Source organism: Oncorhynchus nerka, linkage group LG22 (assembly GCF_034236695.1).
Source record: "Oncorhynchus nerka isolate Pitt River linkage group LG22, Oner_Uvic_2.0, whole genome shotgun sequence".
NCBI lineage: Eukaryota > Metazoa > Chordata > Actinopteri > Salmoniformes > Salmonidae > Oncorhynchus > Oncorhynchus nerka.
In genome coordinates, this window is record NC_088417.1 from 11804551 (window position 1) to 11811004 (window position 6454).

Genomic DNA, 6454 nt, shown 5'->3' on the forward strand with positions numbered 1-6454 from the left:
GAGGAATAATGCATCCACTGTTATTCAGTAGTGGTTAGAGTGGAGCTATGTGGGGTGTATAGTGGACAGGACCAGCCCTAACCTTTTCCTGCAATTCTACCCATTTTTCCAATACTTATGCCATGTTAATGAAATATGAGTGAGAGTGACTAACAAAATCAATGGGGGTCCCATGGAGGTCAGGGCCATGTGTGCTTGGTCGGTATGCAGCTATGATTACTCCAAGTTTAAATACCTGGCTAGAATGACGACCAATCAAAAAGTTGTTAGCTGACATGGCTAATTGAGTGACTGTCAGTGACATCACAAGAGAAAAACTGCTGATGCACAACCACATTTTTAAATTGCACCTTGTGTATTCTACTATTCTACCTCGCAACAGTAAGACCCTGAATATGTTCTGTAAAAAAAATATATATTTATTTTTTGAGGGGGTCAGGGGCCCCCTAGTGGCAAGTGGGTTATGACTGGAACCGGTCCTTGTAGTGGAGATATAAGCCCAGCTGCTCACCTCTAGTATTATGGGACAGAGATATATATATTTTGTGTCATTTCAGTAAGGATTCAGATGCAGTACTGTACTGAAGCTCACATTGGATATATGTGTTTAGAATATGTGAGAGCCAGACATCTTGCTTGTTTGTAGGTGACCAAATACTTATTTTCCACCATAATTTGCAAATAAATTCATTAAAAATCCTACAATATTGATTTTCTGGATTTCTTTTTCTCATTTTGTCTGTCATAGTTGAAGTGTACCTATGATGAAAATTACAGGCCTCTCTCATCTTTTTAAGTGGGAGAACTTGCACAATTGGTGGCTGACTAAATACTCTTTTGCCCCACTCTATGTGTTTAGAATCCTCTGTTAAACTACAATAGTTCACTAGAATGTTTTAATGGCTGAACAAAATGTGCCCAAGTCCACTATTTACCTCCTGTGATTACATACCCGAGATGCAAATGTAGCTTGTATAAATAAACAGGTAGCATCTGTGGATACTGTCTCTTCCCTGTAATCCACAGACACAGCAGGGTTCTCTGGGCAAGGTGGTATTGCACATTTGTATGACATTTACATCTGACTGTGTATCATTCACTTCCAATACTACATGGAACAAAAATATAAACGCAACATGTGAAGGGTTAGTTCCATGTTTCATAAGCTGAAATAACAGATCCCAGACATTTCCCCTACGCAAAAACAAATGTTGTGATAATCCATCCACCTGACAAGTATCAAGAAGCTGATTAAACAGCATGATCATTACACAGGTGTACTTTGTGCTGGGGACAATAAAAGTCTACTCTAAAATGTGCAGTTTTGTCACACAACACAGATGCCACAGATGTTTTTGAGGGAATGTTAATTTCTCTACCATAACCCGCCTCCAACTTTGTTTTAGAGAATTTGGCAGTATGTCCAACCGGCCTCACAACCGCAGACCAGGTGTAACCACGCCAGCCCAGGACCTCCTCAACCACAGACCAGGTGTAACCACACCAGACCAGGACCTCCACAACCACAGACCAGGTGTAACCACGCCAGCCCAGGACCTCCTCAACCACAGACCAGGTGTAACCACACCAGACCAGGACCTCCACAACCACAGACCAGGTGTAACCACACCAGACCAGGACCTCCACAACCACAGACCAGGTGTAACCACGCCAGCCCAGGACCTCCACAACCACAGACCAGGTGTAACCACACCAGACCAGGACCTCCACAACCACAGACCAGGTGTAACCACACAGACCAGGACCTCCACAACCACAGACCAGGTGTAACCACGCCAGACCAGGACCTCCACAACCACAGACCAGGTGTGACCACGCCAGCCCAGGACCTCCTCAACCACAGACCAGGTGTAACCACGCCATCCCAGGACCTCCTCAACCACAGACCAGGTGTAACCACACCAGCCCAGGACCTCCTCAACTGCAGACCAGGTGTAACCACGCCAGCCCAGGACCTCCTCAACTACAGACCAGGTGTAACCACACCAGCCCAGGACCTCCTCAACCACAGACCAGCCCAGGACCTCCTCAACCACAGACCAGGTGTAACCACGCCAGCCCAGGACCTCCTCAACTCAGACCAGGTGTAACCACAGCCCAGGACCTCCTCAACCACAGACCAGGTGTAGCCCAGGACCTCCTCAACCACAGACCAGGTGTAACCACGCCAGCCCAGGACCTCCTCAACCACAGACCAGGTGTAACCACACCAGACCAGGACCTCCACAACCACAGACCAGGTGTAACCACACCAGACCAGGACCTCCACAACCACAGACCAGGTGTAACCACGCCAGCTCAGGACCTCCTCAACCACAGACCAGGTGTAACCACGCCAGCCCAGGACCTCCTCAACCACAGACCAGGTGTAACCACGCCAGCCCAGGACCTCCACAACCACAGACCAGGTGTAACCACACCAGACCAGGACCTCCACAACCACAGACCAGGTGTAACCACGCCAGCCCAGGACCTCCTCAACCACAGACCAGGTGTAACCACGCCAGCCCAGGACCTCCTCAACCACAGACCAGGTGTAACCACACCAGCCCAGGACCTCCTCAACCACAGACCAGGTGTAACCACACCAGCCCAGGACCTCCTCAACCACAGACCAGGTGTAACCACGCCAGCCCAGGACCTCCTCAACCACAGACCAGGTGTAACCACACCAGACCAGGACCTCCTCAACCACAGACCAGGTGTAACCACGCCAGCCCAGGACCTCCTCAACCACAGACCAGGTGTAACCACACCAGACCAGGACCTCCTCAACCACAGACCAGGTGTAACCACGCCAGCCCAGGACCTCCTCAACCACAGACCAGGTGTAACCACACCAGCCCAGGACCTCCTCAACCACAGACCAGGTGTAATCACACCAGACCAGGACCTCCTCAACCACAGACCAGGTGTAACCACGCCAGCCCAGGACCTCCTCAACCACAGACCAGGTGTAACCACACCAGCCCAGGACCTCCTCAACCACAGACCAGGTGTAACCACACCAGACCAGGACCTCCTCAACCACAGACCAGGTGTAACCACACCAGCCCAGGACCTCCTCAACCACAGACCAGGTGTAACCACGCCAGACCAGGACCTCCACATCCGGCTTCTTCACCTTGAGGGATCATCTGAGACCAGCCACCTGGACAGCTGATAAAACTGAGGAGTATTTCTGTCTGTAATAAAGCACTTTTGTGGGGAAAAACTCATTCTGAGTGGGTGGGCCAATCTCCAATGGCTGGTCCCTGCCTAGTCATGTGAAATCCATAGATTAGGGCCTAATTCATTAATTTCAATGGACTGATTTTCTTATATTAACTGTAACTCAGTAAAATCGTAGAAATGGTTGTGTTTCCATTTTTGTTCAGTCTACTTTTGTGTTGTATCCAATCAATCAGGGGTTATGATTATACAATTTTATATATATTGTTACAGCAATACGATACCTTTATATTATAATAATATAATTGCAACAATGATTAATACACAATAGAATCAAACACATTTTTATAAAAAAAAACATTGAATCGTGATTTAAATTATACTATGACACTCAAATTTTTTTTTTTACCTTTATTTTACTAGGCAAGGCAGTTAAGAACAAATTCTTATTTTCAATGATGGCCTAGGAACAGCGGGTTAACTGCATGTTCAGGGGCAGAACGACAGATTTGTACCTTGTCAGCTCGGGGATTCAAACTTGCAACCTTTCGGTTACTAGTCCAACGCTCTAACCACTAGGCTACCCTGTAATATATTTACTGTGTGGCATATTTCCCATTTTTCAAGGTCTTGAAACATGTTGTACAAGGCAAATCATTGGGAATTGGCATGACAACGCACGAGCTCCGAGTAGAAAATATATCCTCAGGCCATTCCGATACCCCAGGAATAAAAGACGGTTTCATATACTGTAAGTTCCAGTTCAGACAGGCCACCACCATTAAGCCCAATCCTGGTCTGTACAGTAGTCTTTAAATGGATTTGTACAGATCACACATGTAGCTAGCTATTGATCAGGAACCGTTTTGATCCTATTTCAATTTGCAAAAAAACAATAAAAAAATCTGAGCATATCATTATCCAGACATAAACTTGACTCCTTGTGTCTGAAATGAAAACGTTCAAATACTGTAGGAGTACATTGGACGTGATGGATATAGACAGTTTATAGTAAAACGTCTGTTCCTGCATTATGACTAGACACTGGTTGTAAAAAGCCTTTACCAGAAATGAGAATTTGATCTAAACTAAAAGCAAATGTCTGAGGATGGGTGCTGGAACATCTGACATAAAACAGAAAAGATAGGGGAGTTTTGATGAAAAATATTTAAATAAAAGGTTCAAATCCAGGTCATTTGACATGACTAACCAAAACACAGGGCCCTAATCATGACCATTGGACCCATGTGTCTAGCCTTAGTGAGTCAATATACAGTGATAAAGTTGTGTGTGTGTATGTGTGTACGTGTGTGTGCGCACAGTATATGTGCTAAAACTCTGTGCCTGTCAAAGCTCCTCAATGTTTGTAATGTGGCCGGCTTCACTCATCCTCTCTCAGTCTCCTCATATAGGGCCTAATTAACTTCATAAAGTGCAGCAATTTTGACATATAGGAGCCTAATTCGCTCCGCAGCGGAAAAAGCGAAACACCCGCGGTAGAGATAACATGAACTGACAGGGATCTCCAAAAAAGTGAGTTCATCAGGAGAATGGACATTAGAAACAGACCCTAGGAGATAGGCGCTCTACTCTGTTCCCGTGACTGACTGGAACGGTTGTTTTTAATGGTCAGCGTGATGTGGGTGGGTCTTGTTTATCAGAGGGTGTGATCTACATTTTGGACCAGTGATCGAGGTGACGGCTAGCTGGTGGCCAGGCTGTCTGTCTCTGGTGTCTTCCTTTTAACCAAGTTATCATGAAACTATCTGATGTATTGTGAGTGGGTCTGTGTGGAGATATGGCTATACCAATCTACCTGCAGGGACTCCCGGGCGCCATCAGCACTCGCCGCTCTTGGGCACGTCCTCCGTCAAACCAAATACATGGGAAGTCGAGTCCCTCGTTTTTTCCCTTTACCGACCCATAACTCATTTATCTTCAGATGACTTTGTCAGATTGTCAAGCAAACTCTCCGATGGGAGCCGAGCCCAAAGCCTATTAAAAAGGAATAAACGCCGGCTGCGCTGGTCAACACTAACGGATACTCCCTCCGAGCTTTCCCATGACTGCATTATCGGGGCTCCTGTTTCTGCAGCCGCAGCCAGCCCTCCCCGGTAATCACGTTTCCCCTCCAAACATACTTGTTTCATTGATTATATAAAAGGGATTGACTTTCCGTGACCAGATGTAACACTTGTAAAATGCATGTGTAATTGTATTGGGTTCTGTCTCCCTCTTTCCATCGCTCCATCCCTCCTCTCCTTCTCTCATCCCTCCTCCTCTCATCCCCTCCTCCCTCCTCTCATCCCTCCTCTTCCTCTCCTCCCTCCTCCCTCCTCTCATCCCCTCCTCCCTCCTCTCATCCCCTCCTCCCTCCTCTCATCCCTCCTCTTCCTCTCCTCCCTCCTCTCATCCCCTCCTCCCTCCTCTCATCCCTCCTCCTCTCCTCACTCCTCCCTCCTCTCCTCCCTCCTCCTCTCATACCCTCCTCCCTCCTCTCATCCCTCCTCTTCCTCTCCTCCCTCCTCCCTCCTCTCCTCCCTCCTCCCTCCCTCCTCCCTCTCTCATCCCTCCTCCCTCCTCTCATCCCCTCCTCTTCCTCCCCCCTCCTCCCTCCTCTCATCCCCTCCTCCCTCCTCTTCCTCTCCTCCCTCCTCTCATCCCTCCTCCTCTCATCCCTCCTCTTCCTCTCCTCCCTCCTCTCATCCCCTCCTCCCTCCTCTCCTCCCTCCTCCCTCCTCTCATCCCCTCCTCCCTCCTCTTCCTCCCATCCCTCCTCTTCCTCTCCTCCCTCCTCCCTCCTCTCATCCCTCCTCTTCCTCATCCCTCCTCTTCCTCTCCTCCCTCCTCCCTCCTCTCATCCCCTCCTCCCTCCTCTCCTCCTCCTCCCTCCTCTCATCCCCTCCTCCTTCCTCTCCTCCCTCCTCCCTCCTCTCATCCCCTCCTCCCTCCTCTTCCTCTCCTCCCTCCTCTCATCCCTCCTCCTCTCATCCCACCTTTTCCTCTCCTCCCTCCTCCCTCCTCTCATCCCTCCTCTTCCTCTCCTCCCTCCTCTCATCCCCTCCTCCCTCCTCTCCTCCCTCCTCCCTCCTCTCATCCCCTCCTCCCTCCTCTCCTCCCTCCTCCTCTCATCCCCTCCTCCCTCCTCTTCCTCCCATCCCTCCTCTTCCTCTCCTCCCTCCTCCCTCCTCTCATCCCTCCTCTTCCTCATCCCTCCTCTTCCTCTCCTCCTCCTCCCTCCTCTCATCCCCTCCTCCCTCCT